This window comes from Antechinus flavipes, chromosome 3, assembly GCF_016432865.1.
Source record: "Antechinus flavipes isolate AdamAnt ecotype Samford, QLD, Australia chromosome 3, AdamAnt_v2, whole genome shotgun sequence".
NCBI classification, from domain to species: Eukaryota; Metazoa; Chordata; class Mammalia; order Dasyuromorphia; family Dasyuridae; genus Antechinus; species Antechinus flavipes.
In genome coordinates, this window is record NC_067400.1 from 322,901,441 (window position 1) to 322,924,608 (window position 23,168).

At 37.9% G+C, this 23,168-nt stretch overlaps 1 long non-coding RNA gene across 1 annotated transcript; it reads right to left on the bottom strand.

Annotated features, from left to right (window-relative positions):
• Positions 1–1,326: 1,326 nt before the first annotated feature.
• Positions 1,327–11,152, bottom strand: LOC127554187 (uncharacterized). The gene is made up of 3 exons (XR_007951914.1): positions 10,924–11,152; positions 5,822–6,052; positions 1,327–3,126 (listed from the first exon to the last, which is right to left on the bottom strand). It is a non-coding gene; the product is annotated as an uncharacterized LOC127554187 (long non-coding RNA).
• Positions 11,153–23,168: the final 12,016 nt, after the last annotated feature.

Here is a 23,168-nt window from a genome sequence, read left to right on the forward strand (position 1 = left end):
ATCTCTCCTCCCCCCATCTCCACCCCCTAGGAGAGTATCACTGGGACAATTTTTAACTTGCAGGCTCCATCCATACCGGTCAGACCAGAATGTCTGGCCAAGTTCAGTTATATAACATTGCATCTAGCTCCTCAGATGCCAAGGCTGTCAGCAGCTCTGCCCTCGGGCAGGTGTGTGCCCAGGAGTGGGAGGGGGAGGAAAGGGCAGGGGACTGGTTTTCCACTCGTCTGGGCTCTTTGCCATGCCCTGAGGGGAGGGCTTCCATTTCCTAAGAGCCAGAGGCAAATCGACCCGTCTCAAGACGGGTCTTGAGACCCTCATTGGACCAGTGGTTGAACTGAGGAATCCGACTTTCTTACCCACATCGTCTGCTTCCTAAATGACTAGGTTAGACAAGCAAAAAAACTTCCTGACTGTGAGAGCTGCGAAGTATAGAAACTGTTACCCAGAGAAATTATGGAGTTGCTTTCTGCTGTGCTTCTGTGGAGCTTTAAAAACAGGTATCTGTGAGAGTCAGGAACTGGGGAAATGGAACATATGACTTATGGAGGGAACTGCCAGCCTTGAGTGTCCATGTATGGAACAGTGGAAAGAGCATCGGCTTGAGAGTCAGAGGAACTGGATGAGAGCCTAAGTGCCACATTCCCCATCTGTAAAATTCAGGGGTAAGACCTCTGAGATGCTCTCTCAATCTTCCATCCAATTTTTATGAATCCATTGCTATATAAATGTGCTGCGGATTTCTCTTGGAAAGAATTTGGATTTCCACATAACTTACTTATCATTTTGCATTTTAGTTATTCGTGTACATGTACTAATTGTAAGCTTCATGAGGTCAGGGACCATGTCTGATCCATAGCTACATGTCCCCAAGTGCCTAGTACAGTGTTCTCCGAATAGTTGATACCCAACAAATGTTTGTTGAGTTGAGTCGACGAGTCAAATTGACATATTTCAAAAGGGAGAGGTTGGTGATCCAAACTCAGTCTCTGCAGAAGCCACTCTCCATAATATTGGTTGGACTAAAAAAGGAAGAGAATGAAGATGGAAAAATAGGGAGAAAGAGTAAGATAGGAGAAATGGTTCTCAGAGGTTGGAGCAGGTTTTTATTTGCAGAATAGAGTTTTGTCTTTTCTTAGCTAAAGACTTAGAGCTGAGGTCATTAGATAAGCATAAAGCTTAGAAGGGATCATCAAGAGCTTTAATGTGGTATGAGTGCCATCATAGCCTCTAAGCAGGAAGAGGTTTGGTCATGGAGATACTCAAAAAAGGTGTTTCATAAGCCCTCCTGACTGTAATGCCGGAGAAACTGAGGCAGGAGAGAGATTAGAGACTTTTTAATATTTTATTAATGGGAGAGTAAGATTGACTGGACAGGACTCTTGTCTCAAATTATCCAGTCAGACAGAGATAAAGATATACTGGGACCAAGGAATTCATGTTGGTCCCAGGGCTGGAGGAGACTGTGCAGCCGCCAACGGCCATCCTCCAGCCATGAATGGAGGAACCCCAACTTCTTAAATACCTTTTCTCTAAACAAAGGAAAGGGTAAAAAGCTGTCAGAATGGGGGAGGCCATAAATTCTTAAAAAAAAAAAAAAACCAGAGACAGGATGTCTGAATACACAGAGATATCTTGGAATATTTTAGAGGGATATTATAAATTCTTGAGGACAGAAAAGAATCAGGAGGTCTACTCTCTTGTTTATCTTGCCTGGACTAACAATTTATAACCTTAGAGTAATTGGTCCTCAGCCTTAATGGACCAGAGTGGGATTTACAGCTTAGGGGAGTAATTAGGGAGACTGAGACAAGGGAAACTTGTACAAGGAAACTGAGTCAGGACAGTTAAAGAGAACTGTGGCATAACATTCCACACTCTCTCTCCTAAATATTCAAACCTTTGAATCTTAGCACCTTCCTCTAGATACCCAGGAGGTCTTTGACCCACCCTATGTAAAGCAAACGAGCAAAAATAAAACTAGAAAAATGTAAGGACTCATATGGCAAGAGCAAGTCTCTCCCTGATAACCCCAGAGTTAACAGCTGTACAAAGGCTCCCTTGTTGCAAGCATGTCAGGCCCTCTACAGTTCTGGAGCATCACCTCAGCTAGAGAATCCAGTCTGAGATGGACAGTTAGATCTATGGTCATTTGTGCACTTAACTCAGCAGGGCTCAAGGGCTCATTCAAAGGGGCAACCCACTCCAGCGGAGAAGGGTAAGGCGTGGAATAGCTTCACCTGTCCCTGCCCAGAGCTGCTGCTACTAGAATACAGATTTCTGGGCAGATTATGCACAGTTAGACCATCAAGGCAGGCAAACTCCAAACTTTTTAGGTGCCTCATGCCAAACTTCAAGGTCCTTTGAAATGCTGAAATACTTAATGAACTGGGGTTACAGGACTGAAGAAAAACAGATCAGAGAGACTGTCAGTCCCAGGACAGGTGTCTGATTTCTAAAACTTTTCTAAAAAAATAATCCCCAAAACTGAGTCTGCCAGGGCAATTTTAACAAAATACGGGATTCTAAAGCTAAAGCATCCAAATTCAATCTGAACTAGTAAGATAGGGGGGTGGGGCAGAAATGCCTAAGGCAAAGTGAATAGGAGCTAGGGGTTCCCATTCTTTCTGGAATTTTGAAAAAAATATACCAGTTTCCCCAATGTTCTATCTTTTCCTCCCCTTTTTTTCTCATGGAAAGGAATTATCAAATGACCATTCCCCATATAAATCCCAAGAGTGAATCAAAATCCCTATACATAACAGACTAGTACAGTAGCATTTCCTAAAAATTCCTCAAACATAACAGCAACAGTTACAGAGTTTTTAACAAATCCCATCCCAAATCTTAAACACACAGTAATAGATGATCCAAGCAAGGTTTAACAGTCAGTCATCAACCATTCCCAAAGTCCCTTATATTATTCCAAAGTACACTCAATGCAGGGTCCTGTCCATGGTCTCATGTACAAACTGCTGCTCCCGGTTGTGAAGTGGTAGGAGGCTCTCATTCCATGCAGAGGGGCTGTGTGCTGTGGTGACAATCAAAGCTGATCAAAGCTGATCCAGGTTCCAGAAGCAAACCGATATCTGTAATTTGACCAAAATCTAGAACAAAAACACAAATCTAACACATAAAGATTAGATCAGTCTCAGATAGAAAGACTCAGTTCATCAGACTGCTGCAAAATATGAGGAGGCCAAAATAAATTGGCCAACAATTTCCTATGTGAAGAGACGAGTTTGCTTTACAGGCCACGCAAACGGGAGCAGTCCCAAGTTGTAACATCAGCAAGGTCTCACAGACCCCTGTTAATTGTCCTCTTATCATGTAAAAACCTTAAAGAAACAAAACACAAATATCCAGTAATAGGCAGATGACCAGGGGAAATACTCAGTTGCCCAAGCATTTAGGATACAATGATTACATATAGCCAGACTGAAAATAGCAAGGCATGACATAATTGAATTGCATTAACAGCTTCTTTTGACTATTGCTCTGATCAGAGAGAGATCAGTTACAGAAGGAAAAATGCAAGAACATAACTATAACATAACATAAGCAGTTGAGTTTTAACTGCTTATCAATTGTCCCAGTAACTGTCAGAGTGTGAAGCTTTAAAACTCCCAAATAGCATTAACTAATTAACTCTAAGCCCAAAAAAATTTACCCCCAATAACAAGTTTCATTAACCAAATTTCTGATAACTCCTAAACAAAGATTTACCTTAACCTTATAGCAATAACAGAAAGAAATTTTGTCTCAGTAAGTTCACAACTTAGAACAATTATCATATCAAGGTAGATGTTACATAAATGAACATTATACATACAAATCATTTGGCTTTTAAAATACCCAATACATAGAAAAATATCCCAAATTGCATATTATCCATAACAGAAACATTTTCAAAAGGACAAAGAAAAAACTATTATTTTCAGAGGCCCTTTAAATAACCTCAGAATGACCCAATACAATCAATTTATACTTATACAAAAGACCCAATTCCACATAAAAGAATTCAAGAAGTTTTTTTTTTTTAATAGCAATTAAACTTTTAGAAATATTCTTACCAACGTATGGATCACATTTATGACCATATTCCTCAACCAAGAAAACCTTTATGTATCAAAAAAACAAATATTCAATCAAGTAGCCTAAAAGTAAGCATATCCTTAAAAATCACAGTTTGCTGAACTGGCCGTAATCAGATAAGAAAAAAAAGGCAGGAACATACTGGGGGGGTAAGGGAAGGAGAGGATTCCAGGTGGCCACCCTTCCCCCACTCCTGCCCCCTAGGAAAAAATTTCCCTCAGGTTCCTCACTCAATTTCCTACATAGGGATCCTTTTCAAGATTTTAGCCCAGCAGTTTCCCAACATCAGGTTTCTTCCCAAATTCACCCATTTCCAAATTTATCTTTCTCCCTGGCTACATACTTGAACAATCTCCTTAAAGAACTTTCCTACCAGATGCTCCTTTGGTAAAGTACAGAAGACAGTGGGGGTGGGTGGCTCCCTCCCCCACCTCTTTACCTACTCCCCAAAGTCTTTCTTTCACCTTCCTAAAACCATGCAAACCTCTAATTTCCCCTACAAATCAGTCCTTCCTAAATCACCTGCATTCCTTCAAAAACCTGTAATATTCACACCCTAGTGAATAATCCAAACCTCCACAAAACCCACACATGTCCAGCAGAGCTGGATTTAAAGTATAACTTATGTTAACAAATAACTCAATCTATTTCAGAAGGTAACAAACTTAATCAAATTAATGCAGCTGTTTTTAAAAGTTTTTTTTTTTCTTTTCTTTTCTGCCACCTTTCTTTTAACAGCTATTAGCATCTTATCTCCAGAGCTTTTTATGGCCCAGGCCAGGCTAAGCTTGAATTTTATTGCTCTTTTCTCTAGTAAGCTTTGTTTCAAGGGAAAAAAACCTTTTCTGTCAATTTAAAATAGCTAAATTCCATTTACTTACAAAATTAGTACAACAGGTTAAAAAAGTTTAAAATCACAAGCAAATTTTCAAACAACTAATTCCCAAATTTCTTAATCATTGTTCTTAAAACTTAACAAAGCTTTTAAATCAGCAAAAACAGATTAGGGGCTTTTTTTTTCTAGGACTTCCACCCCTGGAGAGAAGTTTGTTTCACTTTGAATTCCTTTTTTCCCTTCCAGAATCCAAAGGGGTTTCTGAGAACTTCCAAGCCCATTTAGTGCTTTGACAGAGAATACCTAGATATTCCATTCAAACTTCTTTTCTTTAAATGTTAGCATACTGCTGTATACTAACTTTCCAAACTTTCAAATCCCTTTCAGTCTATTTTTTTTTTTCATTTCTTTTTTTTCCTTCCTTTCTCTCCCTTTTCTCCCTTTTTCTCACAAGCTGCTGCAGTCAGCCAGAGACAGAAGGAGAGAAAAAGATTTTTCTAAGCCTGCAACACAGAGGCTGAATTCCTATCTCTTACAAGCTTGCTAACTTTTAACACAGACACACACAGACACACGTGGAGCTCCATTTTACTAAGCACAGTTGCAACGTTGTTCTTAAAAATTTCCAACCAACAACATAACAGACAGACAAATCACACAGAACATAGAACACACATCACACAGACTACACAGTTACATTAAACAAACATATAACACATACCCAGAGGATATTTTCCAGCGTCCCAGAAAATACCCGTCTCAGAACTTTTAAACCCGTCGGTATTTATTATGAGACCACAGGTTGCTAGCAACAGACCAGACTAGAACCAGAATAACCAGAACCAGAACCAGAACCAGATGGTACCCCAAAAGGTACCCAGACAGACTTACTCTCCCAAATGCAGAATCGATTTCGTTGTCCACTGTAGGCGGGACTGAGGCTGAAGAACCACTTTCTTTTCCCCAGAGGCTCTGGGGATAGCCAGAGTGCTGGTCTTTTCCCAAGGAACAGACCCAGGTCCTGATCCCAGGCCTAGGTGGAGACCGAGAAGTCTCTAATCTCTAATCCAGTTCTCAGTTTCTTTTATCTCGGGGGACCTCCAAAATGTAATGCCGGAAAAACTGAGGCAGGAGAGAGATTAGAGAGTTTTTAATATTTTATTAATGGGAGAGTAAGATTGACTGGACAGGACTCTCGTCTCAGATTATCCAGTCAGACAAAGATAAAGATATACTGGGACCAAGGAATCCATATTGGTCCCAGGGCTGGAGGAGACTATGCAGCCGCTAACCGCCATCCTCCAGCCATGAATGGAGGAACCCCAACTTCTTAAATACCTTTTCTCTAAACAAAGGAAAGGGTAAGAAGCTGTCAGGATTAAGGGGGAGGCCATAAATCCTTAAAAAAAAAAAACCCAGAGACAGGATGTCTGAATACACAGAGATATCTTGGAATATTTTAGAGGGATGTTGTAGATTCTTGAGGACAGAAAAGAATCAGGAGGTCTACTCTCTTGTTTATCTTGCCTGGGCTAACAATTTATTATTCCCTGAGATAAGGGAAACTTGTACAAGGAAACTGAGTCAGGACAGTTAAAGAGAACTGTGGCATAACACTGACGAAGGTCACCTTATAAACCTTGTCCAGGTGCCTGGATGGGGCCAAGATTAGGCTCTGAGGGTCACTGACTTGGGAAGCATAAAGGAAGAGATCCTGGTGTTCATGAAGCATCAAAAATATTATTATAAAGGGCAGCTGGGTGGTGCAGTGGATAGAGCAACAGTCCTGAAGTCAGGAGGATCTGAGTTCAAATCTGATCTTAGACACTTAACACTTCCTGGCTGTGTGACCCTGAGCAAGTCACTTAACCCCAATTGCCTCAGCAAAGGAAAAAAAAAAAACATATATATATATATATATATATATTATATATATATATATATAGAGAGAGAGAGAGAGAGAGAGAGAGAGAGAGAGAATTTTTAAGATCAAACCAATAACCAACATCTCCAGAAAACTGAAGATGTACTGAGGTAATGAATTCAAGGTACAGAAAGAGGCACATGCCTGTGGACATGGTCACTGACCACTGTGTGGATTTGCATGGCTTGACTGATATTATTTGTTCCCAGTCAAGGAAAAAAATGACTTTCCCCTCTATTTTTAAGTTGGAGAAGTTTAAGTTGGAGGAAAACGATAATTGGATTGCCAAAAATGTACAGAAAGAACCTAAAAGTTCAGAAGATTCAAATCCTGCTTCACATACTTATTAGGTGTATGAGCCTGGGCAAATCAATAATGGCTGTCTGCCTCAGTTTTTTCATCTAAAAAAAGGATAATATTAACACCTATCTCTCCGTGTTGTAAGGATAAGATAATTGCTTTTTAACTCTTAAGTCATTATATTAATACTAGCTATTATATTATTATTAAGAATTGTAAAATTGTTAAGAATTATAATTAATAATGACTAAATTGAGGCATTGTATTAATACTAGCTATTATAATGTTATCATTATTAAGATTTGTAATTAATAATGACTAAATTTAGGTACTATATTAATATTAGCTATTATAATATTAAGAATTGTAAAATTGTTTTAAATTACAATTAGTAATGACTCAATTGAGGCACTATATTAATACTAGCTATTATCATATTATTATTAAGAATTATAATATTGTTAAGAATTGTAATTAATAATGACTAAATTAAGAATTATGATATTATTATTAAGAAACCAGGAGACTTCTGGTTTCATTTACAATCTTCTTTTTTGAGTTTTGTTACTCACATGGAATGGCTAGTTTGGAAGAGTTTTCAGTTTAAAATTATTTTTAAAATTGTTTGGAGGAGAATTTTGGAGATCTCAGACAAGTTCCTGCCTTTTCTCTGCCATCTTAGCTCCAACCTTTACATTTTTTTTAAGAATCAAGGAGATTTGATGAGTTCTCTAGGACTAATAAAGTAAAACTGGATAGCAGCAGGACAGGAATGGAATGTAGGCACCTCTATGTACTTTTGAATGCCAGAGTGTAGAGTCCACTCTAGAGTGTCTAATGGCCTATCTTTCGACCCCATCACACAGGCATGGAATTTGTGATTTCCTTATCCACTGATGCGCAGTCAAGATGGTCTTAGAACCCTTTCCACCACTTCTCCTCTTCTCAATCCCACTTCCACCTCCCTAGTCCAGGTTCTTCCCCACCCATATCTTGATTTTGAAATTCAAGACTCTTTTTGGTCTTCCTTCAGTCTATCTTTTCAGCCTTATCTCCATTCATTCCCTTTCACATACTTTTATTATTGTTCAGTTGTGTCCGACTCTTTGTGACCCTGTGGAGTCAACTGTTGTTTAAATATATTCCTGTGGTTTCCCTTTCCCTGTGGGCCTTCACTCCCAATGTCCCCTATTCCTGGAATATTCTTTCTCCCACCTATTGCAGTCCTATAATTTAATCTTTTCCCTCTCCACTCCAACACTACATCACTACTAAATTCAATTGGTGCAGTGAAAAGGATTTTGGATTGGGGGTCAGAAGAGCTGGATTTTGAGACCCGCGCTGTCACTTCTCCCTTTGACAAATTTGGGTGAATTACTTAATCTACAAAACTAAAGGTTAGACTAGATCACCTCTAAGGTCCTTTCTGTGTCTAAATCTATTGCAGAGTCAGCCTTGGAAGGAAAGGGCTCAAGGCCTCTCCTCTTATAGCATCATCTCTTACCAGATGAATTTATTTAAAAAGTCAAACCAAGAGAGAGGAAGAGATCACCCAGAACCTTTGGATGCCCCCTTTCTGAGTACACAATCCAAGAGACAGTTACTCCTCAGCATGGGGGTGACAGACCAGAACTAGTCACTGATCCCTCCAAGGTCCCTTCATGATACTTCATTGTAATTCTCATGGAAGGCTCTGGGACTTCTTCCACATGGAGAATTCCATCGTCTTCATTCTGTGTCTGCTCACACAGACTGAGCTCATTAGCTAGGCCCCTATTACACTTAGATACTATGTCCATGTTACTCTACTGCTCAAAAAGGCCTCACTGCTTCCCAGATACAAGTCCCTCCTTCTTAGCCTGACATTTAAGACTCTTTTTGGTCTTCCTTCAGTCTATCTTTTCAGCCTTATCTCCATTCATTCCCTTTCACATACTTTTATTATTGTTCAGTTGTGTCCGACTCTTTGTGACCCTGTGGAGTCAACTTTGTTTAAATATATTCCTATGGTTTCCCTTTTCCTGTGGGCCTTCACTCCCAATGTCCCCTATTCCTGGAATATTCTTTCTCCCACCTATTGCAGTCCTATAATTTACCTACAAAAATCCTATATCCTTCTAGCTCCAGCTCAGATAACACTCCTATTAAGCACTCCCTGATTCTTTCAACTAAAAGTGATTTCTCCTTCCTTTGAAGTTCCCTAGCATTTCCTGAGTATTTTTGTCATTCTCCTTTGTTAGAGCTTTTGATGTCTGTGTCTCATTTATGCAACTGGATGGGAAAGTTTAAGGGCATTTAAGGGCATGGACACTGATTATTTCTGCATTCTCTCCCAGTGCCTAACATATAGAGCAGCTCCACAAATATTGAATAAATGAATTTCACTGAGTTTGTGGAATGAATTAAAGAAAAAAATCCTGGATTTTTTGCTAAGCTGGTATGGTATTCCCCAAAGCAGGGTCTCAGGATAGAGAAGGTTCATGGACTAAAGAATTGCTAGAGTTGGAAGGGACCTAAGAGGTATTTAGTCTGAACCATTTGTTTTTACAAGTGGGAAAATTGAGGACTGGTAGGGTAACTGACTTGTCCAGAGCCACACAGCTTGTTAATAGGAGGGCTGAGACTCCTTGTGCCCAGTTGTGTGCTTTCTCCTGTATGGAGTCACAATAACAGCCATCAAAATTCTCCTTTGAGTATTTGCTGCTACTACCAAGATCTAAACCCACAGCCGTTGTCATTGTTCAGTTGTGTCCGGCTGTATGTGACCCCCATAGACTTTGTCCTTGGGGTTTTCTTGGCAAAGACACTGGAATGGTTTGTCTTTTCCCTCTCCAGTGTGTCCCCATTTAACAGCTAAAGAACTGAGGAAATGAGGGGGTCAAATGTCCTGGCCAGTCACATAGCTAGTAAGGATCTGAGGCTAGATTTGAACTCAGATTTTGCTAACCCCAGGCCCAGTGCTCTCTCCATCTCACCTCATAACTTCCTGCTGCACTATTGCTGTGAGAGGGAATTAGATTAGAGGAGAAGGGATAGAGGGATAAAAAACACAGACAACTAGAAGAAGGAAGGGAATGTTGCTGCAAATGGAGCTACTGTAAAGGGACTAACCCCATGACTATGGAAGAAGAGGAATCGAAGAAGTGCAGATTCTGAGCCTAAAGGGCTTTATCCAGGAGCCTGTTCTTCCTTCTCCCTCTGCTTAACCTTTCCCAACACCCTGCCCAGCACCCTTTGGGCTGACTACTAATCCATCCTACCCCCACCCCAGGCAGGTGTCTCACCACCTTGCTGAGAGATCAGTCCCATCTGCACCGAGGAAGCACCCAAGCTGGGAGAGTTTGTGCTGTTTCCCGGCCTCTGGGGTGCCAGAAACAAAGCCTTTAATTACCCCCAGCAGTGATCCAGGATGGAGAGCAGATGCTTAATTGGTGGGGGGAGTCAAACTATTCCAAATATTAACTAACCTGACCCTGCCTCCCCTCAGGAACAAAAAGCCTTTAGACCCCCCGCTAATGAGGGGGAATATAATTTTCATCCCCCTCCCTCTCTCACCCTAGGTGGAGAGATTTTAAAAGCCCATAACCACAGGGTTAGAACTCCTAATTATCCTTTTCTTGAACTTTCCCCCCTTCAAACAGGACCTCACATCATCCACTTGAAGACTTTCTCTTTTCTTTCTGAGAAAAAGACTCTAACCGCTGATTACACAATAGACCTCATCAGTATTTTCATATAACACAGGATGTCTCTTCCTGTGAACACTCACCTTCCCCTCCACCTAGGAAAAAGTGAGCCATTCCCCCTGCAGGGATGAATTAGCCCTGACTGGAGGCTATCTTGCTGCTTCAGAAGTGCCAGGGGAGGCAGGATGGGGGCACATGAGGCCTTCCTGAGCAAGCGCATAGAAAAAGCCAGCAGGTACCAGAGCCAACGAGACCTCTGACAGTCCTTGTCCCTGTTCCAGGGTGGAGGGTCAGAGTCCATGATACACCCAAGCCTTGGCAAGTTTGCCAGAGCTCCAGCTTGCTTTGGGATCAATAGTGAGGTCTCTTCTCATCTGGAAAATTTGGTTATACTGAATTCAATCTTGCTCCTGACCTGCCACTCCAACAGGCCAGGTGGGCTATATGCCCAGGAGGGCAAAAAGGTGGGATTCATTTTGCCCAATGAGGCTAGAAACTCCAGCTTTAATCATATATGGATCTCCTTGCTGGTTAGAGAAATCACAACCATAATATAAGTTGGATTTTGTATACTTTAATTTTTATATCAATCAATACCATTTATGAAGTGCCTACTACCCACCAGGCATTGTGCTAAACATTGAGTTATATTATACACTAGAGCAGTGCTTCTTAAACTTTTTCTACTCAAAACCCCTTTCACCCAAGAAATTTTTATTTGATCCTGGGTATACAGGCATTTAAATAGTATAGAAATAAAACATTTACTGATAACCAATAAAAAAAATTTAGAACAATCTTTGGTATAGATATAATTTTACCATTTATTAAGTATGATAGCAAGTTTGCATACTAATGAGATGGATATGCTTGTTTTTATTTCTATATAAACACAGCAACATTGTACACAGTAATGAGATTATGTGATGATCAACTGTGATAGATTTGGCTCTTCTCAGCATTTCAGAAATTCAAGACAACTCCAATAGACTTGCAATGAAAAATGCCATCAGCATCCACAGAGAGAACTAATGAAGACTGAATGTGGATTGAAGCAAAGTATTTTTACCTTTTTGTTTGTTTTCTTTCTTTCTCTTGATTTTTGTCCCTTTTAGTATGATTTTTTCTTACATAACATGATAAATATGGAAATTTGTTTAAAAGAATTGTACATATTTAACCAGTGTTTAATCAGATTGTTTGCTGTCTTGCAGAGAGGGGAGATGAGGGAGGGAGAAAAAATTGAAACACAAAAATTTTACAAAAATGAATGTTGAAAACTATCTTTGCATTTATTGGAAAAATAAAATACTATGCATATATTGGATTTAACATATATTTCTACCATGTTTAACATATATTGGACTACTTGCCATCTAGGGGAGGGGAGTGGGAGAAGGCGGGGAGGGGGAAAGAGAGGGAACTGGAACACAAGGTTTTGCAAGGACTAATGTTGCAGAATTATCTGTGCATATGTTTTGAAAAATAAAAAGCTTTAACAAAAAAAGAAAAAGAAAATACTATTGAGAAAAAAAAGGAATTAAATCCTGGTGAAATATTTGATGTATTTTACTATTGCCAAATTTTTCACAACCCCCATATTCAGTTACACATGGGAGTGCGAACCACAGTTTAAAAAGCAAAGTCCAATTCTTCTTGTGCAGCAAAATAACTGTATGGACATATATACATATATTGTATTTAACATATACTTTAACATATTTAACATGTATTGATCTACCTACCATCTGGGGGGGGGGGGAGGGGAAGGAGGGGAAAAATTGGAACAAAAAGTTTTGCAATTGTCAATGCTGAAAAATTACTCCGTTTATCTTGTAAATAAAAAGCTATAATAAAAAAAATAGAAAAAAAAAAAAAACATTGTACTAGGGGCAGCTAGGTAGCTCAGTGGATAGAGTACCAGCCCTGGTCAGGAGGACCTGAGTTCAAATCTGACTTCAGACAGATTAACACTTCCTAGCTGTGTGACCGTGGGCAAGTCACTTAACCCCAATTGCCTCAGGTGAAAAAAAGCAAAAAAAGCATTATAATATAGTATATACTATATGTATGTACATATATGCAAATACTATATTTGTATATTGCATATAAAAAGAAGCAAAAGATTGTCCTTACCCTCAAAAAACACAATCTAATGAATATTGAATAAACTATAAAAGTTTTTAAAAGTTTACAGGGGATGTGGATGTGGGTGTCTGGGTGTGTTGGATGGGAGGAAGAATAATAGGAAATCATGGTGAAACAACTTAGCTCAGAATGAGAGACTGGAATGTTTAGATATTGACTGAAGGGGGGCAGGAAGAGGAAAATAAATAGTTTAGATGTTTAAAAAGAGACAGAGTTTGGGAAGCAGGACAGATTTGGAGAGTAGAGACCAGTGTAATTGAACAAAATTTTGATAATTCATCAAAAGACTTGGGATCCAAAAAGGGGGGGGGAGAAAGAAGGAGAGAGGCGGGGGGGGGGGACTAGGGGAGGAGGGGAGAGACAGAGACAGAGACAAAGAGACAGAGAGAGAGAGAAAGAGACAGAGAGACAGAGACATGGAGATACTTGAGTGGTTTTATATTTCTTTATCATTTTACAGATGAGGAAACTGAGGCAAATGGGATTAAGAGATCTGCCTAGGGTCACACAGCTAGGAAGTATCTGATGCTGGATTTGGACTCAAGTCCTCCTGACTCCAGCTTTCTATTCACGTGCCACCTGCCCAATTGTAGTCTATGATAAAGTACCTCTGACCTAATATTGAGTCAGAATAGGAAACTAGATGACCATCCTGTTGGAGCAAGGTATGAGACTGTCTGCTCTTTTTGAACTCAGCTATTGGGACCAAACCTCTAAAGCCTCCAGTTCTTTATTCTCTGTGTGACCTCAAGTAAGTTACAATGATTCTGATTCTCATGAGAGAGCCTTTGAGGTCCCTTCCAGTTCTATGGCAATGATTCTTTGATCCTTTGACTTTTCTGCATACAATTCCTGCATCCCAGGGGCAGGAAAGTCATGTAAGATTCTGCCTGAGCTCAGAACCCCTAAGAACAGGCTGCTCAGGAAACTAGGCATTGACCCACACTTAACACCGTACACCAAGATAAGATCAAAATGGGTTCATGACTTAGGCATAAAGAATGAGATTCTAAATAAATTGGAAGAGCATAGGATAGTTTACTTCTCAGACCTGTGAAAGAGGAGGAATTTATGACGAAAGAAGAACTAGAGATCACTATTCACCACCAAATAGAAAATTTTGATTATATCAAATTGAAAAGTTTTTCCACAAACAAAACTAATGCAGACAAGATTAGAAGGGAAACAATAAACTGGGAAAACATTTTTTACAGTCAAAGGTTCTGATAAAGGCCTCATTTCCAAAATATATAGAGAATTGACTCCAATTTATAAGAAATCAAACCATTCTCCAATTGCTAAATGATCAAAGGATATGAACAGACAGTTCTCAGACGAAGAAATTGAAACTATTTATAGACATATGAAAATATGCTCCAAATCATTATTAATCAGAGAAATGCAAATTAAACCAACTCTGAAATACCACTACACACCTGTCAGATTGGCTAGAATGACAGGGAAAGATAATGCGGAATGTTGGAGGGGATGTGGGAAAACAGGGACACTGATACATTGTTGGTGGAGTTGTGAACACATCCAGCCATTCTGGAGAGCAATTTGGAACTATGCTCAAAAAGTTATCAAACTGTGCATACCCTTTGATCCAGCAGTGTTTCTACTGGGCTTATACCCCAAAGAGATACTAAAGAAGGGAAAGGAATCTGTATGTGCCAAAATGTTTGTGGCAGCCCTGTTTGTAGTGGCTAGAAGCTGGAAACTGAGTGGATGCCCATCAATTGGAGAATGGCTGAATAAGTTGTGGTATATTATGGAATATTATTGTTCTGAAAGAAATGACCAGCAGGAGGATTTCAGAAAAGCCTGGAGAGAATTACATGAACTGATACTGAGTGAAATGAGCAGGACCAAGAGATCATTATATACTTCAATAACAATACTATATGATGATCAATTCTGATGGACGTGGCCCTCTTCAACAATGAGATGAACCAAATCAGTTCCATTTGTTCAATAATGAATTGAACCAGCTACGCCCCACGAAAGAACTCTGGGAGATGACTATGAACCATTACATAGAATTCCATTCCCTCTCTTTGTCCCCCTGCATTTTTGATTTCCTTCACAGGCTAACTGTACACTATTTCAGAGTTTGATTATTTTTGTACAGCAAAATAACTGTATGGACATATATCCATATATTGTATTTAACTTATACTTTAACATATTTAACATGTATCGGTCAACCTGCCATCTGGGGGAAGGGATGGAGGAAAGGAGGGGAAAAGTTGGAACAAAAAGTTTTGCAATTGTCAATGCTGAAAAATTACCCATGCTTATATCTTGTAAATAAAAAGCTATTAAAAAAAGAAGAAGAATAGGCTGCTCAGAAGAGTAAAGTGGGGGATTGGGGAGAATGATATTCCCTCATTCCTGTTCATATTTACTTCTGTAATGTTATTCAGTTTACTTGGGAACGTAGGAATATGATCCTCTCCTATCTCTGGTCTTCTTAATACATGAATATTTTCTATTGTGCCAAAACTCTACTCAGTTTTTGATATTGCTTCCTCAGTAGCCTCTCCTTCTGATCAGAGCATGGGGCAGTGAATTCCAGAAGTCTCCCTGAACAAAGGGCTCCAAAGTGCAGGACTTTCCAGGGAACTCTCCAACTTGCTTGGTTTCTATTCCATGGACCATCATGCCCCTAAACAGGGTTCCTCCTGGCAGCATCCCTTCTTCCCACTCCCACTTTTCAGCTTTCTATTATTTGTTGTCTTTCCCCATTAGAGTGTAAACTTCTTAAGGACAGGGACTTTCCTTTTCTTATTTGCATCCCCAGTGCTTAGCCCAGTGCCTGGTATAATGCATAAACTTATTAAATGTTTAAAATATGGTCCCTCTATTAAGGAATAGGATAGATAGTATAGAGAATGGATATGGAAATTAGAAGAACTGAGTATTGGTCCTTTATCTTGTCAGTCGCATTATAAACTAGGGCATGCCATTTAAAGTCTTTGTGAAATGAGGACAATATGCTGCCTATCTTATAGCGTTTCTGTGAAAAATCAAAGCAGAACATGTTTATGAAAGTGCTCATTAAGTAAATATGTGCTGTTATCATCTTTTTCTTTCATGGATCTGAGAGTTGGAAAGTACTCAGAGAAGATTTAGTCTGACTTCTTCACCCTTTTCAGTAAGCCCTTCTATAACATTCCTAAAGACCCATAAACAGACTCTGTTTAAACACATCTAATGATCAAGTAACCATGCCATTTATTATTGGGCAATTCCAACTTTTAGATTTTCCCCCCTCTGAAGAAGGTGACTCCTGCCCAGATCATTATTTCAAAGGGGCCCTGGCTATGTCACTTTACCCACAGTTTGACTCACTATCCAGATCTCTTTCTTTTCTTGCCCCCAGGTAGGTACTCTGCCCCAATTTTCTAGTTGCCTTTTATGTATTATCTTTCCTCCATAGTATACAAACTTCTTGAGGATAAAGATTATCTTGCTTGCTTGAATTTATAACTTGATACATGGTAATCACTTAAATGCTTGTCAACTACCTGATTGACTTGTAACCTTCACAAATTGGCCCTCCTTTAATTCTCTGGAATCAGACAGAAAGTCTCATCCTTCTCCCTCATGATAGCTCCTCAAGGCATTGCCTTCCCTTAGTCTATTCCAGACAGGAAGCTCTAACTTTATACAATCTCCATACAATTTTTCTATTTCCCTTTTGTTCACTCTCTCTAGTTCTACTGTTAAATATATATATATATATATATATATATATATAGCCACTGAAGTTATGTATACACAACAGTTACAGCATAGACACACCATAGTTTTGTTCAGATAGCGTTGCCGGTTTTATTTACAGCAAACTAATAGATGAAACTTAGTTGTTGAATTTTTGATTGTTGCAATGATATAATTCTTTCCTTTTTTCCCTCACCTTCTCCCTTCATTCCTTCCTTTCATTCCATCCTTAATTCTTCCTTCTCTCCTTCATCTTTTCATCAGTTACCAGATGTATATATGTGTGTGTAGGTCTGTGTATACATATGCATATAAGATAAGATAGAGAGATGGTATAGAGGAAAGAAGATTGATTGCAGAAGTTAGAACTGAGTACTTATTAGTCTTTTATCTTCTCAGTAGCAGTATAAACCAGGGCATTTAAGGTTTTTGTTTGTGAAATGAGGACAATATCTATGCTGCCTATTTTATAGCATTTCTGGGAAAAATCAAAGCAAATTATGTTTATGAAAGTGCTTTGTGAATCATTAAGTAAATAATACTTAATACATACCCATAGATTGTTCTCATATGTTTATAAATATAAAAAAATAGACAGAGCCCAAATGGAAAAGGAATTTTTTGTAGGTGAAAAGATCTTCCACAATGACATCCTGCCGATAGCATCAAGCACTAGAACATTATAGAGCTTTCTAAGTTAAATCCTTAATCACTCAAAGGAGTCAAGTAGGTGACTCAGTATATAGAATGCTCTGGAATCAGGAAGACCTGAGTTCAAATCTAGTCTCAGACACTAGCTGTGTAACTCTAGGCAAAACTGTGTTTGCCTTAATCCACTGGAAAACCTGAATTACTGTATACAATCTAGAAGCCTATCTATTCCATGAGATAAGCAGGAAGGAGCACTGATAGCATCAGATATACGTGAACGTTTTGTTTAAATGGATTTTATTACAGCCTCCCAGGTGAAGATCTCTGGTAGATGTCTTAGCTGAATTCTTTGTATTGACAAAAGCATAATAATTCCACAATTACTGTATCCAATCAGAAAGCCAAGTTATGATGTCAAAGTTCCAAGAATATATTTCCCTTATAAGATCTCATCTGTTCATACAGTAATTCCCTACTAACTCTTTTTAGAGTTAGCCTGACAGTGAATGGTATAATCCTCCTCCCCTGCTAACTCCTTTCTGGGATTAGTTTTCTTCCTTATGCATTTAGCCAGCTTTTAGCAGCATAATAAAATTTTTGCCCCTTGACTTGGAGAATATTTTTTTTAGACAACCCATGATATTAATCTGTAATTCTAATATACTCTTGGGGTGTCACCCCATACCCTATTGTTTTAGTAGGTAATCCCATCATTTTGGTGGCCCTGATACAGGGAGAATCTGACTGAACTCCATAACCCCAATAGAAGTGGCAAACCAATCCAGTGTCTTTGCCAAGAAAACACTATAGACAGTATTGACCTGCTGGGGTCACAAAAAGACTAACGCAACTGCATGATTGAACAATAACAACAATCATTCAAAAGAATTCAGCCTACGGCATCTACAGGAAAAAATAAGTGGATGAAGAATGCCTGTTGTTGTGCAGTTTAAAGGACTACACAAAGAGCGTTGATCCATCAGCATGTGTCTTTACATCTTATATAAATATGAAGAAGAACAGCCAATTGGGTCCAATTTTATTAGTGACCCTAAACTTCTCCCTGAAACAAAGGCCTGTCTTTTTACCTTTAGTAGTTTTCCAACGTTGCCATATGACTGAATCATGAAATACCATAGCCTGAAAAATTAAAATTGAAGGTCATTCAAAGGTGCATGGTGGGTGTGAATAGGATGTACAATATCACTAAGAAAGAATTGAGTAATAGAAGCAGAATAAGGGATGTTATCATAGAAAAATATCTCCAGAAAAAAGGATAGATTTGTCATCAGATAAACAACTGATAGACAGCTTGCATTCTCCAGTGGTATTCAAGCAATAGCAAGAGACATAGAGAAAGGACCCTATCAGGTTGAATCAACCTCCATGAAAGTTTTATAACAAGACATAAAGAAGAATCTCAACGATGAGAAAGAATGAATAAATTGTGATCTATTTGTTGAAGGGAATGCCCACATAATGATATCCAAGCTCTATGAATGTTGAAATAATAGAATATTAATATCTGGTTGTTAGTTGTTGTTATTCTCTGAATCACATTTTACAGGCAGTCATTATTCTTTCCATTTTTTCAGGATATCTCCTTCTATTAGACAAGTTGTAAAATACTATTTCAGTGCTTTTAAGATTTTATCATCTTCAGATTTCTCTTTTGCATGTTCTTATCTTGGTCCAGGCATTCTTCCTGACTTTATTTTCTTAAATGCTGTTTCTTTTTTGTCATGAAGCATACCATAAGGGTCTAAATATAATGGATTCAATGTCATCAATGATGAAAATCAATTGTTATGAAATCTATTCTATTTTCCAGTGATTTGTTGTCTTCATGTCAGTTTTACCTATGAATGTCTGGGACAATATGGCTTCTAAGTCCAGTCACACACTGAGCTCTCTGCAGATTTATTTTGGCCTCTTACTGCTTTTTGCTATTTTATAAGGAGGTGCTGCTTATACTACTCATACCACCTACTCTATAGTGTTTCACAAATGAAATTACATAATAAAACCTGAGGTGTCCTTAAGTGCTGTGTCATTTTGCTTGCTTGGCAGACTGAGCAAGTATTTGCTGAATAAAGTTGGTTCCAAGCTTTTTTGTCCTCCTTGTTTTAGCAAATTATTTTTTTGCTAAGAGTGCCACAGTCCTTCCGATTTTCCAGGTATTCAGCCCTGATATTTTAAATCTCAACTCTTCTAAGTCCCTTATGCCACATAATCAAGTAATGACCACATCTTGCCTTTTCTATCTTCAAAACATTTCTCATACCTGTCATTTTTTTTGTTATTTATACATTCACCATTTTCGACTATACAAAAAGCCTCCCAACTACAGGTCTGACTATCACGGCCCCTATTCAATAAATTCACTATCCCCTCTAATATAAAATATAATTTTCTTTATTTGGCTTTTAAAGTCTTTCACAACATTGTCTACCTTTCCAACCTCATTATATATTATTCTCCTTTTCATACTCTGCAGTATAGCCCAGAATTTCTTAAACTTTCCCCCCCATGACCCCTTTACTCTGAAGAAATTTTCATATGACCCCAGATATGTAGGTGCATAAAATATATTTACTGATAATAAATCATAAAGAAATTTATTTAAAAACAATTCTTTGGTATGCATATAATTTTACCATTTATCAAAATCAAATCAAATTTGTATATTAATGAGATAGATATGCTTATTTTTACATAAAGAATTAAATCTCAGTGGAATATTTGATACCACAGGAAACAGAGCATCTTCAATGTTTTTCAGAATTGATCGATATTTTAATATTTTGTGGCCTCACATTCAGTTATGTGATACCATATGGGCTTGCAAACCACAGTTTAAGAAACTTTGGTATAGTCAAACTAGCTTTCTGTTTATTCACCTCTTCTCATTATTACAAAATCCCTAAACATCATCTCCCCTTTCTTTACTTTTCCACCAATATTTAATAATGAACTAGCCCTTCTCCTTGCCATGGCCTTGACTCATTCTTAACTGTCTTCTTCAACAGATTTTTTTTTCTCACTCATTCCTTCTTTCTCCTATTTTTAGCCTCTCTCTAACAGTTTCTTTCCTACTGCCTTAAAAAATGCCAGTCTCTCCCATACTAAAAACAAACAAATAAAACACTTCACTAAATCCTATTAATCCTTTCATCCGATAATCTCTCCACTATTTCTCAGAGAAACTCTATAGGAAAAAAGTTTCCAATTCCTGTTGCCTCCACTTAATCTCTAATTTACTCCTCTTATCATTCAACTGAACCTTCTATCTCCAAAGTAATCAATAGCTTTAATGGCCAGATTTGCGGTCTTTGATGAATCCTTATTTTCTCAAGGTTTCTGCTACTCTTTCCTCCTGTAAACACTCTTCCTTGTTTTAGTGACACAATTCTCTCCTTCTCTTCCTGCTTGTCTGAGTGCTTTTTTCAGTTTCCTTTGCTAATTCATCATTCATATCACACCTTCTAATTCAGAATTTTCCCTTCTATCTTACTACATTCTCTTTTAATGACTTAATCAGTTCCCATGGCTTTGTCTTTTCTATACAGATGATTCACAGATTTATGTATCTAGCTCCAGTCTTTCACTGAGCTTCAAAGTAGTAATATTGAACTTTATTTTTATATTATTAAAAATGCCTATTGAAAATTTGAAATTGGATGTCTCAGACACATGTGTCCAAATTAGAACTTATTAACTTTCACTCCCCACCAATCTACCGTCTTTCAAACTGTCAAAGGCACTATTATTCTTTAGACACTTGGGTATAAAAACAAAGTTATACTTGATTTCTCCTTCTCTTTTTTGAAATAATATTTGATTTTTCCAAATACATGCAACATTTCAACATTCACTCTTGCAAAATCTTGTGTCCCAAATTTTTTCCCTCCCTTCCCTCCATTCCCTCCCCAAGATGGCAAGTAATCCAAAATATATAAATATATGGATTTCTTCTATATATATTTCCACAATTATGTTGCACAAGAAAAATCAGATCAAAAAGGGGAAAAAAATGAGAAAGAAAACAAAATGCTAGCAAACAACAACAAAAAAAGTGATTGCTGTGATCCACACTCTGTTCCCACAGTCCTCTCTCTGGATGCAGATGGCTCTCTTCACCACAAGATCATTGGAACTGGCCTGAATCATCTCTTTGTTGAAAAGAGCCATGTCTAACAGAACTGATCATTGTATAATTTTGTTGTTGTTGTGTACAATGATCTCCTGGTTCTGCTTACTTCACTTAGCATCAGTTCATGTAAGTCTCTCCAGGCCTCTCTGAAATCATCCTGGAGCATAAATTCTTTGAATTGATTGTCCAAGGCAATCAATTGGGGAATGGCTGAATAAATTGTAGTATGTGATTATGATGAAATATTATTGTGCTATGGAAAATGATGAGAAGGATGCTCTCAGGAAAACCTGCAAAAGTCCTCCATGAACTCAAGCAAAGTGAAGTGTATTGTGTACAAACTAATAACAATGTTCTGGGATGAACATCTGTGAATGATTTTGCTATTCTCAACAATACACTGATCCTTGATTGTTATGAAGAACTTAGGATAAAAAATGGTATCCATATCTCAAAAAAAAAATTGACTGTACTGGAATAAAGATTGAAGTTTATTCTTTTTTTTTTTTTTTTTTTACTTTTTTTTTTCTTGAGAGATTTTTTTTTGCAGGAGGTGGGGTAGAAATCTGTTTTCTTTCACAAAATAACTTTTATGTAAATGTTTTGCATTACTTCATATGTGACTTCTTAAATGGGGGTAGGGATGGGGAGGAAGGGAGAGAATTTGGAACTCAAATTTTTTTTAAAAATGTAAAAAATTGTTTTACTTGTAGCTGGAGAAAACAAAAATATTAAATAATTTTTTTAAAAAAGAAGTTAATGACTTAATCAAAGTTCAGTCCCAGCCCTTCATTGTAATATTCATTCTCTCATTAATTATTAACCAATTAATTAAGCCCAAAGATCTATATAACTGTACATGCCCTTTGATCCAGCAACGTCATTACTAAGTCTGTATCCCAAAGAGATCATAAAAGAGGGGAAAGGACCCACATGTGCAAAAATGTTTGTAGCAGCTCTTTTTATTATGGCAAGGAATTGGAAACTGAGGGGATGCCCATCAATTGGGGAATGGCTAAATAAGTTGTGATATATGAATGGAATATTATTGTTCTATAAGAAATGATGAGCAGGCTGATTTCAGAAAAGCTGGGAAAGACTTACATGAACTGATGCTGAGTGAAGTAAACAAGACAAAGAGAACATTGTATATAATAACAGCAAGATTATGTGATGATTTATGATATTGATATTAGATTATGATAAATTTACCGTTTTCCAGCAGTAAAAGTGATCCAAGACAATTTCAGTAGACTTGGGAAAGAAAATGTTATCCTCATCCAAAGACAAAACTGTGGAGACTGAATGCAGATTGAAGAATACTATTTTTACCTCCTTTTGGGGGAGGGGATTTGCTTTTTTTTCTTGTGGTTTTTCCCTTTTGTACTGATTTTTCTTTCACAACATGACTAATATGGAAATATGTTTAAAAAGAATGTACATGTATAACTAATATCAGACTACTTGCTGTCTTGGGGAGAGGTGAGAGAAAGGATAAAGGGAAGAAAAAATTGGAACTCAAAATCTTTTATTTTTAATTAACAGCTTTTTATTTACAAGTTATATGCATGGATAATTTTACAGCATTGACAATTGCCAAATCTTTTGTTCCAATTTTTCCCCTTCTTCCCCCTACCCTGTCCCCTAGAT